The 10,604-nt window shown below is 39.4% G+C and overlaps 1 long non-coding RNA gene across 1 annotated transcript; it reads left to right on the forward strand.

Annotated features, from left to right (window-relative positions):
* The first annotated feature begins 5,771 nt into the window (after positions 1 to 5,771).
* On the forward strand, positions 5,772 to 10,334 carry LOC138738888 (uncharacterized). The gene is made up of 3 exons (XR_011341848.1): positions 5,772 to 5,903; positions 9,888 to 10,117; positions 10,245 to 10,334. It is a non-coding gene; the product is annotated as an uncharacterized lncRNA (long non-coding RNA).
* The last annotated feature ends 270 nt before the right edge of the window (positions 10,335 to 10,604 follow it).

Here is a 10,604-nt window from a genome sequence, read left to right on the forward strand (position 1 = left end):
TAGTCATGGTGGGGAGCTGGCTGATGGAGGACCTCAGTTTTCTTCAGGCTGACTTCCAGGCCAAACATTTTGGCAGTTTCCGCAAAGCAGGACGTCAAGCGCTGAAGAGCTGGCTCTGAATGGGCAACTAAAGCGGCATCATCTGCAAAGAGTAGTTCACGGACAAGTTTCTCTTGTGTCTTGGTGTGAGCTTGCAGGCGCCTCAGATTGAAGAGACTGCCATCCGTGCGGTACCGGATGTAAACAGCGTCTTCATTGTTGGGGTCTTTCATGGCTTGGTTCAGCATCATGCTGAAGAAGATTGAAAAGAGGGTTGGTGCGAGAACACAGCCTTGCTTCACGCCATTGTTAATGGAGAAGGGTTCAGAGAGCTCATTGCTGTATCTGACCCGACCTTGTTGGTTTTCGTGCAGTTGGATAATCATGTTGAGGAACTTTGGGGGACATCCGATGCGCTCTAGTATTTGCCAAAGCCCTTTCCTGCTCACGGTGTCGAAGGCTTTGGTGAGGTCAACAAAGGTGATGTAGAGTCCTTTGTTTTGTTCTCTGCACTTTTCTTTGGGGCTGTCTGAGGGCAAAGACCATGTCAGTGGTTCCTCTGTTTGCGCGAAAGCCGCACTGTGATTCTGGGAGAATATTCTCAGCGACACTAGGTATTATTCTATTTAGTAGAATCCTAGCGAAGATTTTGCCTGCAATGGAGAGCAACGTGATTCCCCTGTAGTTTGAGCAGTCTGATTTCTCGCCTTTGTTTTTGTACAGGGTGATGATGGTGGCATCACAAAGATCCTGAGGCAGTTTACCTTGGTCCCAACAAAGCTTGAAAAACTCATGCAGTTTGGCATGCAGAGTTTTGCCGCCAGCCTTCCAGACTTCTGGGGGGATTCCATCCATACCTGCTGCTTTGCCACTTTTCAGTTGTTCGATTGCCTTATATGTCTCATCCAGGGTGGGAACCTCATCCAGCTCTAGCCTTAGGGGCTGTTGAGGGAGCTGGAGCAGGGCGGAATCTTGGACTGAGCGGTTGGTACTGAAAAGAGATTGGAAGTGTTCTGACCATCGGTTGAGGATGGAGATCTTGTCGCTGAGGAGGACTTTGCCGTCTGAGCTGCGCAGCGGGCTTTGGACTTGGGGTGAGGGGCCGTACACAGCCTTTAGAGCCTCGTAGAAACCCCTGAAGTCGCCAATGTCCGCGCTGAGCTGTGTTCGTTTGGCGAGGCTAGTCCACCACTCATTTTGGATCTCCCGGAGTTTGCGCTGAAGATGGCTGCATGCGCGACGGAAGGCTTGTTTCTTCTCTGGACAGGACGGCTTTGTAAGGTGAGCCTGGTGGGCAGCTCGCTTCTTTGCCAGCAGCTCCTGGATTTCCTGGCTGTTTTCGTCAAACCAGTCCTTGTTTTTCCTGGAGGAGAAGCCCAGTACCTCTTCAGTGGATTGCAGTATGGTAGCCTTCAACTGATCCCAGAGGGTTTCAGGGGACGGGTCCGTGAGGCGGGTTGCAACGTCGAGCTTTGCTTTGAGGTTTGCCTGGAAGTTTCCTCTCGCTTCGTCTGACTGCAGTTTTCCAACATTGAACCTCTTTCTGGGGGCTTTATTGTTCCTGGGCTTTGGCTTGAAGTGAAGGTTGAGCTTGCAGCGAACCAGCCGGTGGTCAGTGTGGCATTCCGCGCTAGGCATGACCCTGGTGTGGAGCACATCTTGTTTGTCACTTTCTCGCACCAGGATGTAGTCCAGGAGGTGCCAGTGTTTGGATCGGGGATGCATCCAGGTGGTCTTAAGGCTGTCCCTCTGCTGAATGTCCCTCTGCTGTCCCTCTGCTGAATGTCTGTAGAAGCAAAGGATAGGACTGGTTCATTTTTGAGGCCTGGAAGCATCAGCCTATCCATGTGATCAGAATTCCATGAGCTCGGGGTCTTTGATTGGTTTGTTTGTCAAGTTGGGTGTTCATTCTTTGTGGTCCAAACCTGAAAGAAGATTTAAAAGAGAAATATTAGTCACGTAGAAAATGTTAGAGGTCAGGATAAACAGTCAATAAGAACTTTATTTTATGAAAAGAGAAGATCTGCTGGGAGGAACTCACAAAATTCCAAGAGTTTGCCAGTTTTATCCTGAAATGAAGTAATTAATGTAGAATTGACATTGAGCAAGTTATGATGATACTCACTGAATATGGGAGTGTAAATAGTGATCTTGCTGTACGTCCAGCATGATCAACAACAGTGAAGGGCCAGGGATCAAAGAGAAACCTAAGGGAAGTGACAGTCAAGATAGGAGTGGAACGGATCAGACTAAGGAGTGGGGAGGAACACTGGTCAGGGTCATGATGGAATGATGGAAAAGAATAGTTATATCTTCTGGAAGGGTGGAGAAATGGCTGAGATGGTGATAAAGAGGGGAGGGTTGGTTGGTATTTGGATTCAATGTGAAGTCCACTTGTGGCAGGCATCCCATGCCAGATCTCATTGCTTGGAATCAGGGAAGAAAGTCTGAATAGGTTTGCGAAGATACTTTCTACTTGAGTGGTGACATGTGTTGGCACACCAACTGCACCAAGCACTTTACAGTGCTTTCATTTTTCCTGCCATTGTTATTTGAATGTTTAGTCCTCATGAATCCTGTGGTGTGCAAAACCATTTTAAGGCCTAAAATGTGGGCAGCACAATTGGTGTAGCAATTAGCACAACACCTTCACTGCGCCAACGATCATGACCAGACTTAGGCTCGAATCCCCCACTCTCTGTAAGGAGTTTGTATATTCTCCCCATTTCTCTGGGGGCTCCGATTTCCTCCCATTAACCTACTGGGGGTGTAAATTGGGTGGTAAGGACTTGAGGGCCGAAAAGGTCCATTACAGGCTGTATGTCTAAATTTTTTTTTTTCACTGCTTATTTGCAGCTGGTGAGGAAATGACATAATGGCTCCACTTTGGAGTTTATGTTATGTATTATGACAGTGGTACTCCCAGTAATAACAAAGTGTATTGATTCTATTTCATTTATTCAAGTTTGCAAGTGTTTGCGCTTTTCAGATCTCTGGTTATTTTCATTGTTAACATTTCATGAATTGTGAATAATTACAATAAGAAGTACAATTCCCTGGTTATTTTCATTCAGATATTGAACATTAAGTTTGCATGGTGTAGGTAAAATTTGAAGTTATACTAAGGAAATAGATTCAGCTCCCAAATGAATGAACAATATTGTCTTATTTTTTATTTTGGTGTTATCCATCTAAGCAAAATATTTAAAATAAAAAATATATATATATGGAAACACTGGGGAGGTCAGAAAACACTTGTGGAAACTAAAACAGGAATTCTTTCAGGTTCTTTATTTAAATTTCCAGCAGCTGTAGGTTTTATTTTTGATTTTCACATGCTAAAAGATTTATTTTATGTTTGTATTCACATTTTTTAAAGAAAAATGAAAAGCATAATCATTTTAAAGAGCATCAAGATTACATAATATTTTAGCATTAATTTCAGAGTTTATTTTAAAGCTGAAAGGTTGGATACTAATGATGTTTAAATAAACCTAATGTCCATGCACATCCGTTACTGAAAGCTAACATGCAAGTGTAATGAATAGGAAGGTAAATGGTATGCTAGCTTTTCTTAGAAAACGATTTGAGTGCTGGAGTAAAGTTTTTTTTTGCAAATATGCTTTAGCAAGTCTGCACCTGGAAATTGTGTACAATTTTCTTCTTCTTACTGAAGAAAAGATATACTTACCACAAGGGATCAGAATGAAAATTCTTAGGGCTGATTTCAAAAATGGTGGATTTGCCAAATGTCATTAAGATTGAGCAGACTAGTCAGATGGGCTTTTAATCTCTGGAACTTGAAGGAAGGGAAAAGATCTCATTTAAACATGACAATCTGAACAACCTGACTGAGGAGTCGAAAACCAGATCTCACTATCTCAGGTGAAGGAGTAGATCTTTAATGATTAAAATGAGAAGAAATGTCTTCACTTACAGGGTGATAAATATTTGGAATTCTCTTCAACGGCAGTGGCTTAATCAGTGAGCTCATTGAAAATAGATGTCAATAGATTTTGGAATAATAAGCATATCAGACGATATAGTGATTGTGTAGGAAAATGGTGCTGAGGTCATTAAACAAAAACAGTTGTGGTTGTAAACCAGTTTATTTATGTAAAGGGGTGTTGAAATAATTTGAGCTACAAAGCTCAATATTGCTGCCATCTTTGTGTAAAAGAATGCAAGAAATGGAATACTCCTCCCATCTCACCTTGAGTCCACAACCATCTCTCCACTGAAACAAGTAAGTTCTAATTTTTTTTGCAAATATGCCTTAGCGAGTCTGCATCTGGGGAATTGTGTACAATTTTCTTCTCCTTACTGAAGAAAAAATATACTCTGATTGTAGTAAATACACAAAAGTACTGGAGAAACTCAACTACCCCTGTAGCATCCATAGGAGGTAAAGATATATAACCAGTGAAGCAATGAAGTCTGCCGATGCTGTGTTTGAAGTAAAGCAATCTTTGCCTCCTATGGATGCTACCAGATTTGTGTGTATTTACCATATCTCCAGTATTCCTTCTGCATTTTCCCACAGATGTCTGAAAGCTCACAATAAAAGTCATTTCAAAAATAAATATATAATTGATCATCTGTTTCTGTTGTGCAAATGGATCCCTCTCAGTTTTGAGAATCAGATAATCACCAAGCAAACATTACTACTGCTGCAAAAATGGATTTTGTTATTTTGGCCATTTTTATTTTGCCATAAGATGAACATTTTTTTGCAGGTAAGAATATGCAATATTTGATTTGAAATAGAAGAACACCTGGTTTGTGCTGATAGAGATGGTTCTAAAATGTTTCAGTGTGGCGACCCACTTACCAGGAAGTGAACCAGCTCCCAAAATGGTGGACGTGCTGTGGAAAATGCGGGAAATTGACCTGCATCCAACACAGGTTTTTATCTGGACTGATGACATCACCAATGTCTATGTAACAGAAGCAATGATGTATATAAGCCCAGCATGCAAGCCTGGAGGTGTCAGTCTTACATTAGACTCCCAGTGTATACATTGACTTGATGATGTGTACACTGATGTTTGTGGTAGCTCAGTATAGAATATTTTGCTAGATTAGTGATTCTGATAGTCCACATGATATTTGGTCCCCAATATGGAATTTTTTTCTTTGATACATGCTGCGGCTCTGAAACTGCCAATGTTTTGGACTTCACAACTATGTGTATGGTTTGACCAAGCAGAAGCTCAATTCCAGTTGGGGCAAGTGTTAAATTTTACATCATTGTCATGAATGTGCTCTGGATTTCCTTATCATGAGAATTAGTTCTAAATATTTTTTTCAATCTTGTAGCACATTGTATAATTGTACTGTTTTATTGGTTACACTGTAAAATATCAATAAAATATTTTAAAAAGAAAAAAAAAAGCAAAATGCTGCATGGAAGTGAAGTTATAAATACTGGAAGGCAATAGCAATGCAGAAATAAAGATAAAGTTTGCAGTCAATGACCTTTCAGGAAAAAGATCTTTCATTTTTCTATGATTAAATTAAAAATGGAAATTTAGTGAGAAGAGGGAATAGAATATAAATAAATTAAGCATTTGGTCTTCAATTAGTAATGAAACTATGGGAGGTAAAGATTTTTTTTAAACATTTGTAAAGTGAATAGTGAGCATTACTTATTTGATTGATCATCACTCAAATAAATGATTAATTGTAAACATAAAGATATTTATTTTGACTTGTGTAAATTTTTAGGTTATTATGTAACATAGAGATCCCTGGGAATTGAACTAACGTGGATGCATCAAAGCAAAGAGATCTCAGAAATGCTGAGGAACTCCTCAGGTTTCGCAGTGTACGTAGTAGGTAAAGATATATCACTGATGTTTCAGGTATGGAGTCCTTCCTCATTAATGATATCAATGCAGCGATAATCAATTAAACCTTATTTTGAATAGGAATTATGAAATAAACATTATGGGATGTATCACATTCTGAACCCTATTTTCACTTTCAGGCTACATTAGTGCTCAGATTGCCTGTGATATTGTTTGACTCAAATCACTGCTATGGGTCAGGATACTCCAAGAACTACCTCAGACCTTATTTAGCTGTCATTGTAAAAAAGGATCAGAAGCATAGTTGAAGGTCTGACGAAACAAAGCCATGTTTCAAAATACTGCAATTATTGATGTGTTAAGCTTGGTTTTATTCTTTGTTTCCATTGGGCAGCCGTGTGCTCGTGAATTTTGTCCTTGATGTTAGTCAGTAGTGTGTGTCTAACAGTTTATCTACAGTTCAGTTTTTTTTTAATTGTGGCAGGAAAATGAACTGAGCTTCTGATAAAAGGTCTCTGTCTTGAACCATTAAATCTATTTTTCTCTCTCCACGGATGTGGATAATTCTCAGCATTTCTAGTTTAATTTCAGATTTTCTTGCTTTCTTTACTATTTTAGGGTGCTTGGGACAAATGTGGGTTCAGTGGGTTCCTCTAAGTTATTTATCATATCATTCATTTTTTTCATCTTTATTCCTACTTTGCTTTGTGAATTGCAATGCTGCTGCTTCAGGTTACTGGATTTTATGAATTGTGTCAGTGCCGGAAATTATTACGCATAGATGGCAACTACAGGAAAAAAAATCCTCCACTGAAAAATGTTCTGTTTGAAAACTGAGCCCATGAGATCACAATTTTTAGTCCCAGCAGCCATGGCTAGTTTTAAAATGATCCATTTGGAAGCATATGAACATTGTTCCTTGTCCTGTGGTTTCAATCATTTAGATCAGAGCAAATCAGTGTATTAATTCTCTGTCCGTACATTGATCTCATAAATGCAATGCTCCTGCTTCACCAACATCGATCTGTCTTGGAACTGAAGTATTGAATTGAATATTAAACGTAATAAAGTGCAATTCAACTTCAATCGTTGCAGCTCTTTAAGAGTGCACAAAAGTTCTCATCGCCATCAACCAATGTCCACAGGGAGCGTCACAATATTATTCAAGTTAGCTACATGATAAAGTGGCACAATGTCAGCAATGCACATTATATAGCACACTGTTCTATTTCTATAGGTATCACAATAGCATTTAAGAGGTGAGATTGATGAATATGCAAGGTATGGAGGGAAATGTGTCATGTGCAAATAGCAGAGATTTAGTTTAATTTGGACATCTTGTTTAGCAAAGACACATGGGCTGAATGTCCAGTTCTTCTGCTGTATTGTTTTAAACGCTATTAGTGCCATATATGTGGTGCTAAATAGACTTCCTATTAATTTAAAAACATTGGGTAATTAGTTCCTTTATTACGTGTTCTTAATATCTTATATTGAATCATAGACCGAAAATCTGAATGTTGTCCTTCCCAGTTATCCTGAGGTCAGCTGTGATACACTATCAATAATAGCAAAAGACTGGAGTTGCAGGACGACAGGCTTTTAATACCATAAGACTTGAACCATGCTCCTGTTCTGGCCCAATCCCAGGACTTGCATTGAGAGAGAGACTAGGCTTACTGCCTTTATTATGGGATTTCATGGGGTGGAGTCACCGAGGGAAGGCAGGCCAGCCATATATATGATCTAAACATATACACAGTGCCAGTAACCAAGTTACAGTATGCAGTGGTGTATCACCACAAGCTGCTTTGCATCTTACTGGGTAAATAAGATGCCAGCCATAGAATACAAAATGATATTGATGTAACATGGAGGGTTACCTCACGTGTCGGACAGGAAATAACTCACTGCTCGGAGGTCACTTCCCTGTAACAAATCTCAGATCTGCTTGCAGCTGACTCCTCTTACCGATTAGACATCCTCATAGAAAGAAAAAAAGAAGTGAACCGGTGTGGACTCGAAAGGCCAATATGGCCTGTTTCCGCTCCGTAAATGGTTATATGGTTATATGGTTATATTACCTGAAATCACATGATTCAATACATAAGTCAGCCTCTAAACCCCAGGAATATGATAAGCAACATGTGCTTGATTTCACTCTCTTTGTTACCCAGAGCCTGCCCCGGATGCGTTCCACCGGAAATGCTGAAGGACAAGTTGTGATGTGTGTGTCATAAGGGGTAGGGGGCTCAGTCTGGTTGTACACTTGGATTAATCAATGTGCTTCTCCTAAGTTAACTTGTATAGATTGAATTTCTTTCAGCTGTGTGCCAATTGTTGTCTGAAGAGAGGGCACAAAATTATTGAGGACTCCTTCCACCTTGCATACAGCATTTTTCATCTGCTTCTGTTGGGAAAATAGGAACAGTTTCTATCCACCATCAATAAGAATGCTTAACGATCAAAGGAACTGTTCACATTTACCATCCGAGACTCTCATATTCATGAAACAATATTTATTTATTTATTCGTATGGATGAAATACTTGTCCTGCATATGTATTGTTCATCTCTATGTCTAGTTGTATGTCTGCATGTTTTGTACTGAGGACCAAAGAATGCTGTATTGTTGGATTGTACTTATACAATCAGATGACAATAAACTTGTCTTGACTTGTGGACAATACTGTTTTTTGTGAACCCTCAGTAGACTTAAGCACCTTCTCTGAATATTTGTAATTTGTAATTTAATGAACTTGCACGCTAGAGAAATCGGTTCTATGGTTTTGTGTTTGCTTCCAGTTGTAAATAAACTTCACTTTTTGATACTAATAAGTGCCAAAGGTTGTAACTCTTTAAATTCTTTGAATCTGTTACCTCAACCCTGACCACTACCGTTAACAAATCAGAATATTTTGAAAGAGGTTGTGGGAGACATGTGGAATGTTGTCATGCCGTGATTGGCACATGCAGGAGCATTAACGAATTTAAGGTAATTCTCTGAAATAAGAGAAACAATATTAGGTTTTCTGTGGCTGAAATAGCTGGAAAAAATCATCAAATCTAGCAGCATGGACCATGTGGAGGAGATTATGTCACTGAATGACATGATGATAACCCAAAGGACTCTTAAAAACTCGAAAGGAAGTTTATTTATCTTATGAGGTTATTGAGTGAAAATGTGTTAGATGAAAACAGCAATGCTTATTAAAATGCAGAGAGGAAAATAGTTATTCCAGACCCCATATTTAAGCGTTGTTCTTTGGAGTTTCATGTGGAAGCCAACACATCACTCACTCTCAATAATATCACAAGTTTTAACACGTGAATGCGCATGAAAGTCTCGTATTCCAGCTCCTTTTTTCCTTTCACCCATTATTATTTCCATGCAACCCATGAGCGGGTATAGATTGCACAATCCAGAAACAATTGAAAGAAATAATTAGAATGGATCCTTCCACTACTTGAAGTCATAAATTTGAGGAATAAAATGAAGGGGTGTCATCACCAAAACAAGAAGCTTCACTCATTGAAATTACCCTGTTCTGAGTGGCACTATGCCTTCAGCAGATTTCCACTGCAACACTCCTACACTTTCTCAATGTCTCCATCTGATAGCACTTTTCTCATTAGCAATCGCAAGGTTCTTCTTCTGAAGCAATCCCTCGAGGTAGATGATGATTTGCTTCTGAGGCAGCTGAGGAGTCCAAAGTAGAAACCACAAATTCTTCTACAAATTGACCAGGGGCTGGTTGACGGGCTGAGTAGTTTCTGAGGTGATGTGAGATCTACAAAGTAATTTACTTAGCACAGAACTGCCAGTGATAAGTTTGAACTTACTCATCTTGTTCCTATGGAGAATTTATCACCATGGAGCAGAGGACAAACTTATGTGAGGAATATGCCAGTTGAATAAATGTCATATAAAGGTCATTGAAAGATATGCCAGAACAGTAATTTGAATGGAGACTTGATAGCTTTAGGAAGAATGGTAAATTTAAGCTAACTTGCATTCTTTGTTTTAATTTAAATTTAGACCATTTGCAGGCCATTTCAGCCATGAGTCATGCCATGCTGCCCAATTTTACACCTAATTAACCTACACCCCCATTATCTTTCCAAATGGTGAGAGGAAATCGGAGGCCCTGGGGAAAACCCATGCAGACACAGGGATAATTTACAAACTGCTTACAGGCAGTGTTGGATTCGAACCCAAGTCCCGATCGCTGGCGCTGTAAAGGCATTGCACTAACCGTTATGCCATATGTGAGTTTGTGCCAATATTTATAAATATTGTGTTTAATTTTGTGTTCTTTTTCAATGATTTAGCAAATTGATTGTTTTAAACTTGAAACAATTTTGAGCATTTTTTTGCTATTTTTCTCTATTATAGGTTTTGAAAGTCAGGAGATCTTTAGAAGAATCACAACACTTGATCATTTTGACCAGTGGTAAATCTTGGAATAAAACTTCACAATATGCAGATTTTATTTTTACCTGTTTCATGGATAGTCTTGTTTGAGTGCATCTTTGTGATTGGATTACACAATAAAAAGGCCTGCAAGCACAACTTGTCAATAGTTTCATCTCACAGATTCAGTTTTCTTGATCCGAAGTTAGTGAGTGCAAGCCTCAGCAATGAATGCTGACAATAAGGCATTTTAGCCACTAAACCAATAGCTTTTCTTTCAAAGCTCCAACACCAGAAATGCATCTTCCCCTTTAACCTCGGGCTCCTTAGAGATGCATTTTC

This window comes from Narcine bancroftii, chromosome 1, assembly GCF_036971445.1.
Source record: "Narcine bancroftii isolate sNarBan1 chromosome 1, sNarBan1.hap1, whole genome shotgun sequence".
NCBI lineage: Eukaryota > Metazoa > Chordata > Chondrichthyes > Torpediniformes > Narcinidae > Narcine > Narcine bancroftii.